General features: G+C 40.6%; 1 long non-coding RNA gene across 6 annotated transcripts in view; it reads right to left on the bottom strand.

Moving 5' to 3' along the window:
- LOC105470892 (uncharacterized) overlaps positions 1–22956 on the bottom strand; it is a 313903-nt gene that overhangs the window by 152772 nt on the left and 138175 nt on the right. The window contains exon 3 of one of the 6 annotated variants that reach the window (XR_980842.3): positions 4518–9515. The exons of the other annotated variants lie outside the window; for them this stretch is intronic. This is a non-coding gene — a long non-coding RNA (uncharacterized lncRNA). Of the gene's footprint in view, positions 1–4517; positions 9516–22956 lie in introns of those variants that run through there. 6 annotated transcript variants of the gene reach the window in all.

The following is a 22956-nucleotide window of genomic DNA, read 5'->3' as shown; positions in this document are numbered from 1 at the left end:
CCACTGCCTTTCAAAATCTCTGCCTTAAGTATTTCATAGTCCAGAAAGTCAAACAAATAGTCATGGTAGTTTATAATGTTTATTGCAATTGGGATATAGACAAAGTACTGTGAAGAAGCAGAGTTTCAACAGTGGTACTGGCTGCCTGGGTCCCTGAACTTTTCTGATCCTGGTAGCTACTGTTCTTGGTCCCTCACACTCTATTCTCACTAGCCTCCTACTGACTTTGTCCCATATCTGACCCAGAGACCAACTGTATCACTGTAAGGAGGATTGACAGCTTCCTATGCCAGCAGTGCAGGACACTTGGCATCAAGACAGTCTGACTGCTCATCCTGTGTAGGTCCATGCTCTCTACATGGGTTCTTCCTGCCCAACTCTTCTCATCAAGCCCCATCTCACATAATTGGTCCAGAAATTTCAGCCTCTGCCTTGGGTCCTGCTCAGGCTCTCTGGAAAGTACACTGATCTCTCTCTGGGATGAAAAAGGAGGGGATCTGGCTGAAACATCTGAGTCTTCATCTAAGACCAGGGCTTACTGCACTCTTCAGGCTGCTTAAGTAGGTGGCTCCTTCCTTCCTCACTGCTTCAAGTGGGTTCCTCCAGTGCCTGGACAGGAAGGCTGGCCTGCTCTGTGGAAAGGGGCCACTTTTCAGTCAATGATAACTGGGCATTTTCTCAGTGGAATGTATAAACAAGCTTTGAGGTCTCAAACTCCTTAGGACTAAAGCTCTGTCTTCTCTCTGCAACCCTTTCTCCAACTGTATATCTGAGGTCTTGAGACTTGCTGACTGATGTCGCCACCACTGCCTGCCCATTTCAGACACCTCCCTTACCACTCTTCTTCCCAAGTCACATGCCAGGACTGCCATCTCTCTCCATACCCTGCACATCCCATGCTCCATTTATCACAACCCTCTCATGTCCTCTGCAACTGTTTCTAGAATATCACCCTGATGTCTCCTCCAGCAACTTCTGCAATTACAAGCAATTGATCGGCAGTCTTCACACTTGGACTGTTTATTTATATCAAATTCTAGCCATTGGCCTCACTTTATTTTTTTTAGGTGTTTGATCTCAAGAAAATCAACCATTTCTGACACTCAAGGCACTGGCGTTTTTCTCTTAGCTTTTTCTTCTGCATCCACAAACAGAGGCCTCCATCATGTAATCAAAGGGAGCAAAAAGCAGAGGTTTCATCCTAAGGCATCTGATAAATACCTTTAATCTTTATTTTAGTGTTTTTAGATATGCTAGGCACTCTATTATATTTTTATTTTCACTTTCTTATCCATCCTTACAAAATTATTTTAAATTGGTAGTTATTATTTTAATCATCCAAGGTGATCTTCCTACCCGCTGCGTAAAGAAAGACCACAGTATTGTAGTAGAGAAAGAGTTTAATAGACACGAGGCACGCCACGCCACATGGGAGACGGAGTTCCTACTCAAATTATCTTGTCATAATCTCCTAGGTTAGGGGATCTTCGAAGGCAGTTTGAGGGAAGGGGTAGGGTTGGCTAGGTGCTTGCTGCTGATTGATTGGAGTGGAGATGAAATCATGGGGGGTCAAAGCTGTTCTCCCGAAGACTGAATCACTTTTGGGTGGGCCACAGGAGTTGGGTTGGCAGTTCAAGTGGAGTCATGATGTCAGAGTGTTCAAACCAGAGTGACTCCATCTTGAATAGGAGCTGGGTAAAATAAGACTGAGACCTACTGAGCTGCAGTCTCAGGAGTTTAGGCATTCTAAGTCAGAGGATGAGATAGGAGATCAGCACAAGATACAGTCACAAAGGCCTTCCTCATAAAAGAGGATGCAGTAAAGGAGTCAGCCAAAACCCTTTAAAACCAAGATGGTGTTGAAAGTGACCATTGGTCCTCATTGCTCACTATATGCTAATTATAATATATTAGCATGCTAAAAGACACTCCCACCAGCACCATGACAGTTTATAAATGCCATGGCAACATCAGGAAGTTACCCTATATAGCCTAAAAAGGACAGGAACCCTCAGTTCCTGGAATTGCCCACTTTTCTACCAGGAAATTCATGAATAATCCACCCCTTGTTTAACATGTAATCAAGAAATAATTAGAAGTATATTCAGTTGAACAGTACATGCTACTGCTCTGCCTATTCCTTTTATTCCTTTACTTTCTTAATAAACTTGCTTTCACTTTACTCTATGGACTCCCTCCAAATTCTTTGTTACACGAGGTCTAAGAACCCTCTCTTGGGGTCTGGATTAGGACTCCTTCCCAGTAACAATGGGTATCAGACATGCGAAAACCTGGAACGGTATCTCAATAGTCCAATCTACAATAGTGGTGTTATTTGCAGGAGTAATTGGGGAATTTGTATATTTTATAACCTCTGGAATAATGACTAACAATCTTATGTCAATTATGTCTGCACCTTTACAGGACTCAGGTTCCTCTCCGCCCCACAGCCTGATGGCCTCCCGCTAGCTTTATAAAAGTCGTTGAGTTTTGCAGCAAGGCCTATTATCATTTAAACTGTAGCCTACATTTCTTCCAAAGTTAGCCCAGCCCAATAGCCCAGGAATAATTAAGGGAATGGCAAGAAGGTGGGGGGTGATAGTTCATCTTATTGTTGTAATTTTCTAACTGATACAATTTTTGCAAAGGCAGTTTCAGTATCACCATTTTACAAATGAGAAAACTGAGGAATAAAGCATTTAAAGGTTTAAAAGTATATTTTAAAGGACCTCAATGGTTAAAAGTCACCTTTATTAAAAGTTAACATCCAAGATGTGTGTGTGTTTGTGTGTGTACGTGCATGTTTGTATTTAAAAGGCCTGTATGTTTTCATGTTTTTGTTTGTTTTTCTTCTTAGGACCTTGTCTTTTTTTTTTTTTTTGAGCAAAAGTTTCTTTTTCTTCTCTGTTGACTGAATTTGGTTTTCACCTGAGTTTTTGACTAAAACAGTTATTGCAACAGAGGCTACTTTTGTGTTTGTAAGCCTTTATTTAAAGGACAACACGTAATGACCCACCAAACACATGCCTACCGTATAGTCAAACCCAGCTCTTTTTCTTTAAATTAAAGGGAAATAATTTAAGGAAGAGTGTAGTTTAGACACTTAGAAATGTCTTTGTTTAAAGAAAAAATTTTTAAGTGCACTGTAAAAACATCACATGGTCTAGCATCATAATTACTCTCCCTTTTTCGAGACCCAGGATTCAGTATGGGCTCTGCCCACAGCTCAGAGACCCAACTTTTTTTTAATTTTTATTTTTTATTTATTTTTATTTTTTTTAAAATGCAGTCTCTACCAAAATAAAATTGGTCTCCTTACACAATTCTATGATAAATTTCTATAATGTTATATTTGATTTGGCATTCATCTTTAATCTTCTTCTAGCACCACCAGTCTTTTTTTCTCTGAATCTTGAGATGTAAATTTTGCCATCTGATTTTTCATCTAAGAGTTATTTCTTTCAATATACAGATTTAGGGCTATTTAGCTGACAACTGCCAGAGTAAGGAAACAGGTTATCAAGAGTTTGCAAGTCTAAGATAGGAAAAAAAAGGAAGTCTTAGAAATCTGTAAGATATACTTCTGTTAGCATGCCTAATACATCTGTGTGTTTATGTGCTGTATACACGTTTCACTACTGAAAATATATAAAGAGTTCTAATTAATTGGCTTAAGAAAATAAAAGCACTTGAATGGTTTATCAGGAAAAAATAAAAGACTAGTCAAATGTTTTTTAAAGTTTATGTAACTTAAGTAAAATCTTTAATATATAAGCCAGCTTTAAAATTATTGGTAATGTTAGAAATGTCTTATGAATTGCCAGCATACATTTTTGTTTGCATTTATTGATCAAATAATTTCATACTTATCCCTTCCAAATACTACAAGGTGTCAAAATTTGGCATAGGGGTAACAAAACTATAATCCCAGCCACAAACAGAATGATTTTTGCTTATGTAATTTTTAAGAAATAAGACATTGATACAGGTTTAATGAAAATAGCTGCATCTTGAATTTAGTAAGATTACCATAACTTCTAATCCCATGGCTTTAGGCAGTCTAGTCCACAGGCAGTAAGGAGGTTTGTTTTGAGAAACGACTATTACCATCTTTGTTTCAAAGCTAAACTGTAAACTAAGTTCCACCTAAAGTTAGTTTGGCCTACGCCCAGGAATGAACAAGGACAGCTTGGAGGTTAAAAGCAAGACGGAGTCAGCTAGGCTAAATCTTTTTCATTGGCTCAGTTATAATTTTGCAATGGCAGTTTCATAATTTTAAATTATGGCTATCATAGTTTTCATAAATAATCTAGGTAAACAATTAAAATAACAATTAGGTAAATGTAATGGGATACTTATAGACTAACTTTTCATAATTTAGAATATAAAGTTATATTAAATTAAATAATAGATATTTCATTATTTGGGTATTTTCCAATAAATATATGTTGTAGGAAAACATTCTTGGTAAAAAAAACCAGTGTCCTTTAAAAAAAAAGATGAACAAGTTTGTCTAATTCAAAGCTTATTTAAAGGTTATGTATAAAACAAGGTAAAGGAACCAGGAAATAAGAGAGATGTAAAGAAAGTTATAAAAAAAGAGGGTTTTTTCCTGTGGTAAGAAAGCTTAAAGAGAAATAATTTTGGCTAGGCGCAGTGGCTCATGCCTGTAATCTCAGCACTTTGGGAGGGTGAGGTGGGCAGATCACAAGGTCAGGAGATCGAGACCATTCTGGCCAACATGGTGAAACCCTGTTTCTACTAAAATACAAAAAATTAGCAAGGCGTGGTGGCATGCACCTGTAGTCCCAGCTACTCGGGAGGCAGAGGCAGGGGAATCGCTTGAACCTGGGAGGCAGAGGTTGCAGTGAGCTGACATTGTGCCACTGCACTCCAGCCTGGTGACAGAGCAAGACTCCATCTCAAAAAAAGAAAGAGAAATAATTTTATATGAGAAATAATCTTGATGGTAAATTTAGTCCTAAAATAAAATGACTGGTTGTTTAAGAAATAGGGATGTTCAACTCCAAGCATGTCCTGAATGGTCTGTGTAAGTCACAGTAAGGATTTACTAAATAAAATTTTAAAAAACCAAAAACTTTTATATGGTCAGGTTGTTTATAATTAAAGGGAAATTATAATGCTCTTTCTAGAGATTGGGCTTGATGCAAAAAAAAAAAAAAAAAGAAACACACTTATACACTAAATTATTGGTTAGAAGGATGAAATTTTCTTAAGAGATTGATTCACTCTTGATAAATTATAAGTGATTTTAATTCTTTTTTTAACCAGAAGTTTAACTTTTATTGCATCTTGCTGTTTCTCTTCCCTTTTAAAAGGTATGTTTTCTTAAAGGCCTAAGGGAAATGTTTTCTTCCAACATAATATTCTGTGCACTGTGGAATATATTTTCTTTTGCCTTTTGTACTTGTGTAATGGATTTTATGTTTTATCAAAATAATTCATATGCCATTATTATTAACTTCAGTTTACTTAGGAAAAAACTGAAATTTAATTTTTTTTTAAAATTAAGGTTATTACATTCATGTGTCTTCCTGTATGTGCTTTTAAAATCCTTGTGACATTGAGTTACAGGGCTTTGACTTCTGGATCTAAAAAGGCCACCAAGTCCTGCTAAATCTTAAACACTGAAAGCAATTAAGCCCTCATCTTCAGGCCCTGTAATAGATGGCAAACAAAATAAACTGCATTCCTGAGACACAGGGCCAGAAATTAAATTTATTCAACTCTTCAAGGTCCAGGGACTATTGCAGTAGAGATTATAAGGGCCAGCTTTAAAAGATAAAATAAGTTCAGTTTCTATATAAATTAATCATTAATGTCAAAGGCACACAGATGCAAGACCAGCATATGGTTCCCTGTGTCAGATTAACACGGTTTTCTTGAGGCATTAACTGACTCCTTAATAATGGTTATAAAGGTTATAAAAGGCTTATGGAAGTTACATCTTATGATCAAGATTTAAACATTATAGATTGTTTATACGTTTTGAAAAACAAATGTAATTGGCTTCATACTGTTTTTATTAGGGCTTATTGTTTGGAAAATTAAATCTCCTCTCTAAAAGAATAAAGGTTTTTGCCTGGTTTTGAAATCTTTTAGTTATTTCTTCGGTTAAAAGAATGACTTATTTTACAATTACTTGTGATCCTATTTTGTAATATCAAGTGTTTTAAACCTTTGATATTTGACAAACTTTTCAAAATCAAATTACAAATTATGTCTTTTTCTGACTTAATCCTTTAAGATATTAGTTTCCCTAAAGTCCAAAAATGACATAATTTGGCTTATTTAGTACAAAAATTATACAGGAAGCATTGTCAAATATGAAATGGTGTTTGGTTTTCTTTGGGCTATAATTTGTATAAATATGTTATTGACATGTGTTCCAAAATTTTGGGAAACTCCTGTAATTCTGATATCACTTAGTGTACTTTATCAGTAATGATGATAATTGTTATGTTAAAATTATTGTCTGCCATAGAGGTAACAAATTTCCTTGTCAATTTTGTCTTTGACTATGGATTCCCTAAAACTTTTTGTCATCCTTGGACAATGGTTGTGTTGTTTTGGTCCTCTTTGGAAGGTGGTTTTATAATCATCTATAAAACTGTAACAGGTACACTCAAATACAGGTTTCTGATAACTTTGGAGACTGTGACATCAGAATAAAGGAAAAACTTTCAGGACTCATGCATAGAGAGCTAAAGTGTTCATGAATATCAACTGGAACAGGAATTAACTGCATGGACTGACCAATCTTTTTGACTTTTTGCTTAAAATGCTGCTGATCATTTGTTTTATTTTTCAGAATCTTGAAACTTTTGAGCTATTGACAGCTTTGGCAAGTTAGTATACTCTTATGAACAAAATTTGGAGCATATTTGTTTCTCTCTACCTGATTTCTCCAGAATTTGGAAACTATTTGTGAGTATTCTTAATTTATGGCAATCCAATTATTTGCACAAGTGCAACAATAATTTGTTTTCATTTGTAACAGGACTCAGTTGGAGAAATCTGTTATTTTACCAAGGTTTTGACTGGAATGGTGTGTTGTCCTTTAAGGAATCAAACTTGACTCATGGAGCCAATAAAAGTCCTTGGGAAAACTAACCTCATACTTTATACAGTCCCTCTACAGGGTTTCTGACCTGTGGTAAGTAAAGAATGTCACTTTCAGAAAGGCCCAGGAGCCCCAAGTTTATCTTGGAACCTCAAGAGGAGGGTAAATTCACCCAACTCATAAGTATTTGATGGTACGAGTCCATGGTTGGGTTCAGCTTTAAAAAAGTCTTATCTGAGATTTCTTCTATAGAAAAAAGTTCCATCAAAGCCAAATTTTAAAAGCCTATGTGAAAAATAATTATTCTTACTGCACTTTATACAAATACTCTGATCAAGTATAATAAAGCAAATCAGTCCTACCATGATTTGTCTTTAGTAAAAATGGAAAACTGGAGAGAGAAAAATTATGTTTCAAAAACAATTGTATGCTTGTTGTTAGATTCTAGTCTTTCCTAATGTTTTCTGATTTTTATTATTTTCTACAGTTTGGGCTAAATTATGATTTTTCCTGGCTACAAGTCTTCAAAATAATATTTTTAATTTTTTTATTCTTTCTTTTCCCTTTTCTCCCATTTTTGTCCTAATTTGAAATCACTGAAAACAAAGCTGTGTTTTCTTAAAACCCTGTGAACTGAAGCCAGACATCTTAAAGTTCAGAAGAAAATAACAGCAACCTATTTACATACATAAGCCACTTCCATATTTGCCTACTAATGTATGGACTTCAGAGTAATGTGACCTACATCAATTTTCCAGGATCTTTCTTTTGTTTGTTTTTGTTTTTCTCCTTTTCTCCCTCTCTTTTCTCTTCATAGGACATGAGGCTTCACAATCTGCTAAAAATGAGCTTTCAGGAGCTACCCATCTAGGAATAAACTGTTCTAGCCACAAGATATCAGAAGAAACCTGAGACTAGAAACTAATTTTCTTCTAAAACGCTTTCTCCAAAAGATTTTTTTAAAAGAAAAGGGGGGAAATGTGAAAGGAAAATCTTGGGGCCACAAAATTACTAAGTTAATGGGAAAAGTCAAGCTGGGAACTGCTCAGGGCAAATCTGCCTCCCATTGTATTCAAAGTCATCCCTCTGCTCACTGAGATAGATGCATATCTGGTTGTCTCCTTTGGGAAATCTTATCAGACACTCATTATTTGCCTGTTGCCTATCTCTGACTTGGAAGCCCCCTCCCTGCTTTGAGTTGTCCTCATCTTTCTGGATGAAACCAATGTACTTCTTCCATATGTTAATTGATGTCTCATGTCTTCCTAAAATGTGTAAAACCAAGGTGTGCCCTGACCACCTTGGGCACATATTGTTAGGATTTCCTGAGGCTGTGTTACAAATGCACATCCTCAACCTTGGCAAAATAAACTTTATAAATTAACTGAGACCTCTCTCAAATTTTGGGGGTTCACAGTCATAGAGCTGATAAGCAATGGAGCTATAACTGCTCAAGGGGTTCTTCCTGCTAACTGCATAAAGAAAGGCCATGGCATTATAGTAGAGGAAGAGTTTAATAGGAACAAGGCCAGCCACACCACATGGGAGATGGAGTTCCTACTCAAATCATCTCGTCAGAAGCTCGTAGGTTAGGGGATTTTCAAAGGCAGTTTGGGGGAAAGGGTGGGGGTAGCCAGATAACAAGTGCTTGTTGCTGATTGGTTGGGTAGATATAAAATCATACGGAGTCTAAGTTGTCCTTCTGAATTGCTTTGCTTGTGGGCACAGGAGGGGATCAGAGTCATGGATTTCAGACATGCAAAAAAGAAACCTGAAAGATATCTCAAAAGGCCAATCTATAATAGTGGTTTTATTTTCATGAATAATTGGGTAAGTTACATATCTTATAACCTCCAGAATAATGGCTGACCATTGTTTATGTCTATGCCTTAGCAGGACTCAGGCCTCTCTCCTCCCCACAGTATGAAGGCCTCTCATTAGCTTTACAAAAGGAGTTGAATTTTGGGCAAGGCATATTATCATTTACACTGTAGCCTAAATGTCTTCCAAAGTTAGCCCAACAGCCCAGAAATAATTAAGGGAAAGGCAAGGGGTGGGGAGAGTTGGTTAGCTTACTGTTATACTTTTTCTCACTGATATACTTTTTGTGAAGACCGTTTCAGAGCCAGTTCTCAAAGCCAGGTCTGTCTGATTCAAGCTGTGTTCTAAACACCAATGTTCTAACCATTTCATTTCTTTCTGAGCCTCAATTTCTTTACTGTAAAATGAGGGAGTGCAACAGATCATAGGACTTCACAAGTCTTTTTCAGCTCTGGAAGAATATGAATCCAGCAGTGCAGATTGGAGTTTAGGATGGAGCTTGTCTTCCTTGCCTTCTGCTCTTTCTGATTCTCTCTGGAGAGAAAGGAGCTCTGTCTTCAAGTTGGAAGTCCTGTCTTATAAAGAAGTGAGCTAGCTCAGTCTCTGAGCCCTGAAGCAACAGATACCAAATGAAAATTATATTCAGTTCCACAAAAACTTTCTAATATGCAAAAAGCTTAGTGTCCTATAGGTACTGTGAGTCTAATACTTTTTAGGAGCAAATAAAGAGTTTAGAACTTGGGAAACTTACCACCAAGTATAATCTGAAGGCATGCCTGCATCTAACTTAGAGGCTAACTCTGATTTGGAGTTAAGCTGAATTTTTGAGGCTGCTGTGGCCAATGAACCAAAAAATATGTATATATCTTAGAGTGGGAAGGACTTGAGAGATCACATTGCCCATTGCCTTCATTTTATATATGAGTGAACTAAGGCCAAGACAGGGTCAAGAGTTGCATGGTGACCCAGACATAGAAGACTTCCCTGAGCTATTATAGCAACCCTGCGTAACAATGAGAAAAATTTAACTGCGCCAAGCTTAATGAACCATGGGTTTTCTTGAAGTGTATTTCACACAAAAGGAGGAATATCTGAAATCTGAACTGCAATACCACCAGCTTCCCCAAGAAGATTTAAGCAGTCTTTTCTACCACACTCACTGGATACATCTCTGATATGGTTCAGATTTGTTTCCCTGCCCAAATCTCAATTGAATTATAATCTCCAATGTTGGAGGAGGGGCCTGTTGTGAGGTGATTGGATCATGGGGGTAGTTTTCCCCTATGCTATTCTCATGATAGTGAGTGAGTTCTCATGACATCTGTTTTTTCAAAAGGGTATAGCACCTCCCCCTTGGCTCTCTTCCTCCTGTTCCACCCATGTAAGACGTGCCTACTTCCCCTTCACCTTCTGCCATGATTGTAAGTTTCCTGAGGCCTCCCCAGCCATGGTTCCTGTACAGCCTCCAGACCCATGAGCCAATTAAACCTCTTTTCATTATAAATTACCCAGTCTCAAGGAGTTATTTATAGCAATGCAAGAACAGACTAATATAATCTCCCAGTTGAGTGCTCTTCAATTCAGACATTATTTCAGATGGCACTATAGTTCCTTGCAATCTCAGCATATGATGCTGTTATTATCTATACTTTGAAGAATATATTTAACAGTGTTAAACTTACTGAAGTTGCTCAGCTCCATCCAATAAAAGAATTGACCAAGATCAGATTAGCATTTCATTAACTATTTTAAATACAATACTAACTTATTGAGCAATGATGACAGGATGTCTCAGAATTGGTAATGCATTGAATTGCCCTTCAAATTCAGATTCTCCCATGCTTATGAGAAAAGTACAAAAGGGAGGTGTGGGCTGAGAAAGCGAAGATACTTCATCTTCATCATAGAAGAGGCGTATCTTAAAAGCAATGAGAATGATTTGTTTGCATGGCAATTTTCAGAGTAGAGTTCCAGAAAAAAGTTGCAGAAGAGTCAGAATCACTCTCTCAAAGCCAGATTATGGGTAGGCTCTTTTGAGATCCCATGCCAGGGACCTTGAGAGAAACTGATGGTGGAAGGGACAGAATCAGGCCATAACTCTGGGAGTTTACCTGACTTGCAAGTTGACTGAAAGTGGTGGCTGTCAGTTCAAACTGCATGGTCTAGATGAATGTTGGAACTCAACTCATATGAGCCAGTAGAGCCAGAATACAAAGTTCCAACCTGACTTGTGGGGCATGAATCAGGAGCACCCAGGCAATGGTGATGTCAACTCAGGTACGTGTAACAACATGGTAGCATAGTCCAGATGAACAGCTTGTTTGAGCAGGACACCAGGACCATCTGGAAGGAAATGGGGTGGGCAGGATAAAAAGGATCTAGTAACCCAAGAGGAGAAGAATGTCCAGACCTGGAGTGTGGAGGCCTAGTCACAGTGGCTAGTATGTATAAACATTACAGTCTCAGCAGGAAATTAGGGCATCAAGTTGTGTTTATATTGACTGGGCAAGCATAGCTGGAAGCAAGTAAAGATTGTAGCTTGAGTGAGGGAGCATGCTGGAGAAGAGTTCACCTAGGCATAGTGAATAGCATGTCAAAGAAGGTGAATTATTCTAGATCTCTCCTGAAGGATGTGCCAGATCTCTAGGATTGACTCAGGAAAGAAGGGGAGCAGGGCCATAACGCCTATACCAGAACAAGTCCAGGAAGGTGGGGACTGGAGTTCATATTTTAAAGGTCTCTGCTCATCTGCAGTTGTATCATCATAGAAGGGCATGTGGTTAATCTCTGGCAGAGAGAGAATGCAAGTGCCCTTCTTCTGACTTGATGTCTCTTTCCTTCATCCTCTATTGGGTGACCTGTTAGAAACTCTGAGACACTCACCTCTGCCAAAGCAGAAATGGCATCAATCAGGTCAATGTGTTGCCCTTGCTAGGTAACATATTTGTGTGTAATAAGGACTTATCCAAGGTCTCAGAAATGTAGTTTCTAAACCCAAGATCCCTATATTTTTCAGGATGGTGTAAATTTTGGGCATTGATGCTCAGCTGCTAAGGAAGAAAATGTACTGGGGAAATGGGCATGAGAATTTTCTGTATCAAGGATTTGTTGTGAATCAATGGTACATTCTTTTCAAATGTTGTTCTGATTTAAAAAGTAGCCATCATAAACACTTTCACATTTTCTAAAACTTGAATATTTCTAAAGCATAAGCAGTTTCACAATGACAACTTATAAATATAGAGTATATTTTAGTATCTGCATGTTACTGATACAAAATAAAGTTTTAGACAATAGAAGTCATTTGTCCACAGTTACATCAGAAGAGTCTGAGCTGGCGCTTGCTCTTGTGTCTTCAGAGTTCCAGACACTGAGCTTGGCACCATTCCATGCAGTCTCTCCATCCAGTGCTAGATGGAATAGATCTAAGGCTTTCAGGAATATTTACCTTTTGCCATCCCTAAATGGAAGCCCATTCTTGTTTTGGAATCCTGAAAACCCCAAGCCTCACATAAGAGCCATTACTGCTCCTGATTTCTTACTTTCCTACTATAATGAAACCGAAGGACTACTTTCTCTTCTGCTGAAAGATTATCAACCCTCCTTCATCCCCTTTCTGCCTTAGGTCTAAGTAGTACCATTGTCCTATAGATGTTAGACAGCTGTGGCCTTGCACCCTAAAGGGAGCCAAACTTTCCAGTAAATCTATTCATTGTAGACTGGAAATTGTGCTGAACAGCTCAGCTGGGAGCAAAGATATTATTATTATTTTCCACTGTTTGATTCACGTAGTATTCATTAGATGATTATAGCTGTTGGGATTTGATGGATGAAGTAGTCTATCTTGTCACTATATTTCTGAGCTGGTCTGTAGCTACTCAGTAATTACCATGCAGCAAAATGGGGGCATGTTCAAGAATGCTAATGAATTATCAGTTTTCTTTAAGCCTCATTAGATTTCTTGATAGCAAAACCTCCCATTGACAAGATCTCCTCTAATATGATTTTCCAAAGTCCCTTATTGCTTGTCAGACACAAGACTATCTCTGCATGCATGAAGTAGTTTTAAAACCACACTAATTTCCTGCTATTACATTGTCCCAAGTATTTGTTTTTGTTATACTTTTGTGTGTGTGCATCTGTGGTGTGTGTATGTGTGTTGTGGAAGTGGGAGGGGGTAGACTGAGGCCTCTGGAGAAAGCAAAACAAACACAATACTGAATCAAATCATAGAATTGAATTTTCTAGTTGGGTTTTTTTTTTTTTTTTTTTTTTTGACAGGGTTGTGTTTTGTCACTCAGGCTGGAGTGCAGTGGTGCTATCATAGCTCACTGCAGCCTCAAACACCTGGGCTAATGCATTTCTTCTGCCTTGACCTCCCAGGTAGCTGGGACTACAGGTGTGCACCACTATGCCCATCTTATTTTTATTTTTATTTTTTGCAAAGATGTGGTCTTGCTCTGTTGCTCAGACTGGTCTCTAACCTCTGGCCTCAAGTCATCCTCCTGCCTCAGCCTCCCAAAGTCTAGTTGGAAATCAGTTTACATGTATCTTGCCTTTCATTCCTAAATCTGCTTTTCTCTGATGTAAATGGGAAAAGGAAAACAATTCACTCAGTTCTTTGGCCTCACAGCCTAGGCATCATCCTTGATTCCTCTCTTTCCCTTGGCCCTCACATCCAATTCATCAGCAAATATAATTGGATTTTACCTCCAAAAGACATTCTAACTGTATCCAATTCTATCTCCCTTACTGTAAGTCTAGGCTCAGCTATCACAATCTCTCTCCTGGTCTACTGCAACCCTCTCATTCCTTGGTTTCTTGCTCCCATTCTTGCTGCCTTAAAATCCATTATCCCCAAAGCAACCAGAATGATCTTTATAAAAACAAACAATTAGATTGTATCACTCTCCTGCTTAAAATACTCCAGTAGCATACATTGCAACTGAATTAAAATTCAAACTCCTATACATGGTCTACATGCCCCTGTAGGACCTGGCCCTTGTGAACTCCTCAGACCTCATCTGTCAGCATTCTCCTCATTTTTCACCACTCTCTTGACAGGCCACAGTCATTCCCACCACAGAGCCTTTGCAAGTCCTGTCCTCTGCCTGGACGATCCTTTCCTTCAAGCTTCATGTGGATGACGGCTCCCATCACTTACGTTTCAGTCCAAATGTCAGCTCAGAGTAATTCTTTGACAGTAACCTTCTACCCTCAGACACTTTCTGTAAGATTGCCCTGTTTTATTTTTTTCACTGAATGCATCATTACCTGACATTGTACTCCATTTGTGGCCGGGCATGGTGGCTCACGCCTGTAATCCCAGCACTTTGGGAGGCCAAGGCGGGTGGATCACTTGAAGTCAGGAATTCAAGATCAACTTGGCCAACATGGTGAAATCCCCATCTCTACTAAAAATATAAAAATTAGCTGGGCATGGCAGCGGGTACCTGTAATCTCAGCTACTCAGGAGGCTGAGGCAGGAGAATTGCTTGAACCTGGGGGAAGGCAGAGGTTGCAGTGGGCCGAGATCATGCCATTGCATTCCAGCCTGGGTGACAGAGGGAGACTCCATCTCAAAAAAAAAGAAAAAAATATTGTATTCCATTTGTATATGTCTACTTGGTTATTATCTGCCTTCCATGATTAAAATGCAAGCATCTGAGGACAAGGACTTCCTTTCTTTGTTCATTGCTATATCCCTCACACCTAGAACAGTGTCTGGAACAAAGCAGAAACTTAAATAAAATGGTTGAGTGAATGCGTGAGTGTGTGAGTAAGTCTATTACAACTCCTTTCTTTTTAACGTGGAGAAATTGAGGCCCAAAACTGGAAGTGATTGTCAAAAACTATAAAAAGGCAAGGTTTGATCCCCTGATCCTGGTTTTATGATCTTTCCAACATATCAAGCTGCATCTCAAAGTGGTTCTCAACCATGGGTGATTTTGCCCTTTAGGGACATTTAGCCACGTCTGGAGAGATTTTCAGCTTTTCCAGCTGGGGAGGGGTTGTACTGGCATCTAGTGGGTAGAAGACAGGGATGCTTCTGAACATTCCACAATGCACAGGACAATCCCCACAACAAAGAATTATCTACTGATAATGTCAACAGTGCCGAGGTTGAAAACCCCTAGTCTGGGCTGGGTACACTGGTTTGTGCCTGTAATCCCAGCACTTTGGGAGGCCGAGGCAGGCGAATCACTTGAGGTGAGGGGTTCAAGACCAGCCTGGCCAACATAGTGAAATCCCGTCTCTACTAAAAATACAAAAATTAGCCTCGCATGGTGGCGGGCGCCTGTTATCCCAGCTACTCAGGAGGCTGAGGCATGAGAATCGCTTGAACCCAGGAGGCGGAGGTTGCAGTGAGCCGAGATCACGCCACTGCACTCCAGCCTGGGCGATAGAGTGAGACTCAGTCTCAAAACAAACAAACAAACAAACAAACCCTAGTTTGGCACTTGGAAAGGCAGGATCATCCTCCTTTATTCCTTCCTTCCTCTGGACTTCCAGAAAACCTTACATAAGCCAGTTCTCCTAGACTGCCTCAGTTTCCCTATATGAAATGTGCAGCAACCCTCCATTCAGGAAGGATGCTGTCTTTGGCCACAAGGTTCATCTTTTCCCTCTCTAAAGTAAACCCTCCAACAACTCATTGGCACAGGACATGCCACTAAGTTGACATTCCATTAATATCAGTTATGACATTTGTTAAAGAAACTAGTTGTGCAGACTTTTCTTTTTGCTCATTTATATTCTACTTGTCTTTTAAAGTTGTAAATTCCTGGCCGGGCGCGGTGGCTCAAGCCTGTAATCCCAGCACTTTGGGAGGCCGAGACGGGTGGATCATGAGGTCAGGAGATCGAGACCATCCTGGCTAACACGGTGAAACCCCATCTCTACTAAAAAATACAAAAAAAAAAAAAAACTAGCCGGGCGAGGTGGCGGGCGCCTGTAGTCCCAGCTACTCAGGAGGCTGAGGCAGGAGAATGGCGTAAACCCAGGAGGTGGAGCTTGCAGTGAGCTGAGATCCGGCCACTGCACCCCAGCCTGGGCGACAGAGCAAGACTCCGTCTCAAAAATAAATAAATAAATAAATAAATAAATAAATAAATAAATAAAGTTGTAAATTCCACCATTTCCAGGCAGCCTTTCTTGAGTTCCAGGCAGAGTTCATCTCCCCCTTACACCATATTCTCTTAGCACTTAATTTATATTCATTAAAATACCAATGCAAGCCCAAGAATTCCTCATTTTCCCGTTACCCCTGCTCTCTGAGTTACTTGAGGACAGGCACAGAGTCTTGGCAGAGCACTGGGCACAGCATGGGTGCCCACTACATCCTGGAGGGAGGACACATATTGGATAGGCTGCATATCTACTTAACGCGACAATAGAGAAAATCTTGCAAAATGAACACGATAAGAAAAATGGAAAGATTTATCTCTTTCACAGCAGCCAAAGAAAGTTGGGAGGCAGCGTGTTAATTGACATGTCTTTTTAGAATATTGCTTCTCTTTTGTGGGTAAACATAGGCATTCATTAGACAGGCAAGTGGAGCCAGCTTTCCATCAACGTGGGAACAGCTGGAATGAGTGATTATCTCTAAGTTGGTGACGAGGGTCCCAGGAACAGAAGGAACAGTGTGGTCTCTGCAAATCCCTAAGCCAATGACAGGGATGGGGACAGGCGTGCTGCAGGCTGTATTATCAGCACCCGGAAGGGAGATAAGGAAAACAAAGTATCAGCCTTACACTGCATTCCTGGGAAGCGCTGGCTTGCCTTAAGCCTGGCGTGCTATTTCACTCGATGCAGCTGCAAACAAGCAAGCTTAGAAATGAATGATAGAGTTCCTTTTAAAAATAAAATATGAAACAAAAGCATTCTTCTTCTTTTTTTCTTTTTTGCTGTGGAAAGTGCCTTCTCAAGAAAAGTAATTTAAACAGACCAATTTATTCCCTATCAGTCTAAACTACCTTTTTAAAACACAAGACACTGAACTCAGAAAAGCCTTTGGAAATATTGCCATGTCTCGCCTTTATGGATGAGGAGACTGAGATCTGGAGAGGAGAGAGGACTTGCCCAAAATCACACAGCTCACCAACAAAACAGCCAGAATCTAGAACTGAGTTTCCTGCCTCCCAAGCCCACTACGTAGTGTGTGATGTGGAGAGGGGGAGAAGGTCAGTTGACCATAGATCTCAAAACCTGGGCTCCAGAGCTCATTTTATCAAATGATGAACTATGGGGCTTTTGGGAAGCCATTCGCTTTTGCTTCACCTTCCCCAGCCATGAAATAATAGGTTTAGACTAAATGAACTACAAGGCTCTTCCCAGTTCCAAAGTTGTATAATTATGAATTTAGTGCATGCTGACACTAATCTAATAATAAATAAACAAAAGTTATGGAGTGCATACTGTATATCAGACACTCTGATAACCATATTTTTATATAATATCTCATTTAATCTCTACAATTCTGTGAAGTAGGCATGTTTACAGTAAACATGCTATTTACATATGGGAAAGCTGAGACTCAGGTTAAGTAACTGGCTCAGGATCACACAATTGGTACATGCTGACAGTGAAATCTCAACATATACCTTTTCTGACTTCAGAAATGGAAATTGTAAGGTTGACAAATGTTCAAATGTGAGTTTTATCCAGTTCTTCTGGAGACTGGGACCTCGCACCCTCTCCACAGAGATCACTCCTATTTTGAATGCTGTGATTGGAGTAAAACCTGCCTCTCTGTAGCTTGTACCCATTGATCCAGCGATGCTTTAAGACCACTAGAAGAGGTTTAACACATTCTATAAAATAGTTCTTTAGGTAGGGGTGGATTGCTTACATCACCATTATTCTGCCCCTTCTCTAAGTTAAGGTTCCCAATTATCTCCGTTTCTCCATTTAGATCTGTGTAAACTCCCTGACTACCCAAGCAAAATGCCTCTGCCCACACTCCCACATCTATAATGCTTTCAACTTACAGCGTGATTACTGATAAAACACCCCATGATTGGAAAGAGTGTGGGAGTGAAGATGATTTCAGGGCAAATTTGAACAGAGAACTTTTTCTTTTGGACCATAATAGTCACAGAGATCTATTTGCCTTCCCACCTTAATGTTTTAAAAAGAGCAAAATAAGCCTCAGAGAGAAAATGATAAAGATCAAAGTAGGAGTCAATGAAATAGATGACAGAAATACATAGAGAAAATTACTGATTTGAGAAGATTACAAAATATTGATAAATCTCTAGTCATACTAATTAGGAAAAGAAAAAGAATACAGAAATGACCAATAAAGAATAAAAGAAAGGGCATCACTATAGATTCTATAAACATTAAAAGGACAAAAAATATTATGAGTAACTGATATGGTTTGGCTGTGCCCCCTCCCAAATCCCAACTCAGATTGCATTTCCCAGAATTCCAATGTTTTGTGGGAGGGACCCAGTGGGAGGTAACTGAATCACGGGAGCTGGTCTTTTCCATGCTAGTCTCGTGATAGTTAATAAATCTCACGAGATCTGATGTATTTATCAGGGGTTTCTGCTTTCTACTTTTGCTTCTTCATTTTCTCTTGCTGCTGCCATGTAAAAAGTACCTTTTGCCTTCTGCCATGATTCGGAGGCCTCCCCAGCCATGTGGAACTGTAAGTCCAATTAAACCTCTTTTTATTCCAAGTTTCAGGTATGTCTTCATTAGCAGCATGAAAATGAACTAATACAGTAAATTGGTACCAGTAGAGTGGGAGTTGCTGAAAAGATACCCAAAAATGTGGAAGCGACTTTGGAACTGGGTAACATGGAGAGGCTGGAACAGTGTGGAGGGCTCAGAAGAATGCAGGAAAATGTGGGAAAGTTTGGCACTTCCTAGAGACTTGTTGAATAACTTTGCCCAAAATGTTGCTAGCAATATGGACAATAAGATCCAGGCTGAGATGGTCTCAGGTGGAGATGACGAACTTGCTGGGAAATGGAGCAAAGGTGACTCTTGTGATGTTTTAGCAAAGAGATTGGCGGCATTTTGCCCCTGCCCCAGAGATCTGTGGAACTTTGAACTCAGAAGAGATGATTCAGGGTATCTGGCAGAAAAAATTTTTAAGCAGCAAGCATTCAAGAGGTGACTTGCATACTGTTAAAGGCATTCAGTTTTAAAAGGGAAACAGAGCAAAAAAGCAGAAAATTTGCAACCTGACTATGTGATATAAAAGAAAAAATCATTTTCTGGGGAGAAATTCAAGCCAACTGGAGAAATTTGCATAAGTAGCAAGGAGCCTAATGTTAATCCCCAAGACCATGGAGAAAATATCTCCAGGGCATGTCAGAGGTCTTCACAGCAGCCCCTCCCATCACAGGCCTGGAGGCCTGGCAGAAAAAGCGGTTTCATGGGCCAAACCCAGGGTCTCTGTGCTGTGTGCAGCCTAGGGACTTGGTGCCCTGTATCCCAGCTGCTCCAGCCATGGCTGAAAGGGGCCAGTGTAGAGCTAGGGCTGTGGGTTCAGAGAGTGGAATACCCAAGCCTTGATAGTTTCCACATGGTATTGAGCCTGTGGGTGCACAGGAGTCAAGAATTGAGGTTTGGGAACCTCTGCCTAGATTTCAGAAGATGTATGAAAATGCCTGGATGCCCAGGCAAAAGTTTGCTGCAGGAGCAGGGCCCTCATGGAGAACCTCTGCTAGGTCAGTGCAGAAGGGAAGTGTGGGGTCAGAGCCCCCACACACAGTCCCTATTGGAGCACTGCCTAGTGGGGCTGTGAGAAAAGGGCCGCAATCCACCAAACCCCAGAATGGTAGATCCACCAACAGCTTGAACTGTGCACCTGGAAAAGCTACAGACACTCAATGCCAGCCAGTGAAAGCAGCTGAGAGGAAGGCTGTACCCTGCAAAGCCACAGGGGTGGAGCTGCCCAAGACCATGGGAACCCACCTTTTGCATTGATGTGAGACCTGGAGTCAAAGGAAATCATTTTGGAGCTTCAAAATTTGACTGTCCCACTTTGTTTTGGCCAATTTCTCTCATTTGGAATGGCTGTGTTTACCCAATACCTCTACCTCATTGTATCTGGAAAGTAACTAACTTGCTTTTGATTTTATAGACTCATAAGCAGAAAGAACTTGTATTGTCTCAGATGAGACAATGCATTGGACTTTTGAGTTAATGCTGAAATGAGTTAGGACTTTGGGGGACTATTGGGAAGGCATGATTGATTTCAAAATGTGAGGACATGAGATTTGGGAGGGGCCAAGTGTGGAATTATATGGTTTGGCTGTGCCCCCATCCAAATTTCAACTTGAATTGTATTTCCCAGAATTCCCACATCTTGTGGGAGGGACCCAGTGGGAGGTAATTGAATCATGGGAGCCGGTCTTTCTCATGCTGTTCTCCTGATAGTGAATAAGTCTCACGAGATCTGATGGGTTTATCAGAGGTTTCCGCTTTTACTCCTTCCTCATTTTTCTCTTGCTGCCACCATGTAAGAAGTGCCTTTCACCTCCCACCATGATTCTGAGGCCTCCCCAGCCATGTGTAACTGTAAGTCCAATGAAACCTCTTTTTGTTCACAGTTTCAGGTATGTCTTTATCGGCAGCATGAAAATGAACTAATACAGCAACTTTATACCAATAAATGTTACATTCTATTTGAAATAGACAAATACCTTGAAAGACACAAACTACTAAAGTGCACACACATACACAAAAGATAACCTGAATATCTCTATATTTATTAAGGAAATTAAATAATTAATAATCTTCCAAAAAAAGAAATCACCAAGCCCAGATGTTTTCTCAAGTTGATTCTATGAAGAATTGGAGGAAGAAATGATACTAATTCTCCACAATCTCTTTCAAAAATGGTAGCAGAAGGGGTACTTTCTGACTCATTTTATGAGACCAGGATTGCCCTTAATACTCAAACCAGACCAAAATATTGCATGAATAGGAAACTATAAACATTCCTCCTAAACCTACACACAAAAATTCTCAACAAAATTTAGGACAGTAAAATGTAAAGTATAAGATTTAAAAATTAATAAATTGAATTTATCAAAAACTTGCTCTTCAAGAGTTACTGGTGAGAAAATAAAAGCTGGAAGATGGTGGATAGGAGGCAGGGCTAACATGCATCTTTCACTTGGATGGACAGAATAGTTTGTGGAAATTCACACTGTGAACTTTTATTTCAAGAATCACCACAGGAAAACCGAAAGAATAAACGGAGCCTTTGAAACAAGCAGCAGCACACCACTGCAAACTCCGTGAGACAGGCAAAAAACTGTGAGTCCCCATAGTGTGATGGGGGAACCCTGCCTCTGAACACTTCCTCACTGGGAAATCTGCAAATCCAGATCAGAGGAGAAGGATTTAACCTTACTTAGAACTTGAAACGATTTAGGGCGCCATGCAAAATATAAAAGTAGAAGCAGCAGCAGGAAGAGCTTTGTAGGCATTCACAGGCTCCAGCTCAAGCCCAGGGAAGCTGTCCCTGACTATATCTGACTGTTTCTCACAGAGGCCCTCAGGGAAGGCAGCCGGTAGAATTAGGGAGGGGCCACAGATGAAAACGCTTCCAACTGAATTTTGTCATAATTTCTAGTGGGCATGAACTTCCTTTAGCAGAATCTTGGGGGTGAACGGGAACTGCTGCAGATCCAAGTGCAGGAGCCACAGCCATTGTGAGCAGATGGGGTGGAGTGTGTTATGAAAGTCCTGCTTGCTTTCTCGATGGGGAAGCTTATAGCCTGGGGCAGGTCTGATTTCTGCATGCAGGCTGCCTGGATCCCAACTCAGCACTGTTAGTGGGGCACTGTGGGAGTGACACTGGCCTCAACAACTGCATGGGAGTTGAGTGAGGCCTGTCATTACCTGCTATCCCTCACTTCCCTGGTGACCCATATGACACAGCAGAGGCAGCCATACTTCCCTCTGGAACATAACCCCATTGGCCTGAGAACCACCCCCACGCTCCACAGTGGCCACAGCAAGCCCTGCCCAAGGAGAGTCTGAGCTCAGACCCACCTAACTCTGTCCCTACCCGATGGCTTTTCTCTACCCACCCTAGTAGCTGAACAAAAAAATCTAGCTCTTGGGAGCTTTATGGCCCTGCCCCTTGCCTGAGAAGCCAGAATACCTACCCTGGCCAACTTAGGGCAAGCTGAAATCCCACTGCTAATACCACAGCTGGTGCTCTCTTGAAAGCGCCACCTCCTGGCTGGAGGCCAAACAACTCAGGCTATTATAGCAACTCATAACAGAATGATCCTGCTCTCAGGAGAGAGAAAACAACAGTTAATTCCACTGCCTGCGACATTCTAGTTAACTAGAGGTCCTGAGTTTGTCCACGTGCCAACTTCACTGCGAGCATAACCAGCGTTTGAGAAAGCCAGCACACTAAACCTCTCTACAACCAAGGAATCTCATCACTCCCCCGACACCTCCCCCAGAGCAGGTGCTGGTATCCACACCTGGGAGATCTGAAAAATGATCACATCACTGAACTCTTTGCAGACTTCCATCAGCAGCAGTCGGGAGCCCCGTAGCCCCACTGGGTGGCTAGACCCAGAAAAGCAATAATAATCACTGCAGTCCAACTCTCAGGGAGCCCCATCCCTAGAGGAAGTGGGAGAGCACCACAAAAGGATCACCCCGTGGGACATAAGAATCTGAACAGCAGGCCTTGAATTCCAGATCCTTCCACTGGTGGGTAGTTTCCCACAGAAGAGACACAATTGCAGTGCTGGGCACAGTAGGGAAAGTCTGCACCTCTACCCCAACAGGCAGGCTGCCTCTGTGATCGTGAAGGGCCTTGGAGAAGGGGTCCTTCTTCCCTACTGCCGCTCCACCACAAATGCAGCTGGGACTTCCCCCACAAGAATGCAGCATGGAGGCAGCATTTCTGGAACAATCTAGGGTGAGTTCAGCCCCACAGGAGGAGCACCTCCCAGGTTCAGGCATATACAAGTGGCAGTGTCACAATTCCTTCCTACTTGGAACATCAACATTCCTGTAGATTAAAAGAGGTGCCTGTCTCATCTGAAGAGCTGAAA

Source organism: Macaca nemestrina, chromosome 2 (genome assembly GCF_043159975.1).
Source record: "Macaca nemestrina isolate mMacNem1 chromosome 2, mMacNem.hap1, whole genome shotgun sequence".
Classification (NCBI taxonomy): Eukaryota; Metazoa; Chordata; class Mammalia; order Primates; family Cercopithecidae; genus Macaca; species Macaca nemestrina.
Note: the sequence above shows the minus strand (reverse complement) of the source record. Positions and strands in the feature narration are given on the sequence as shown.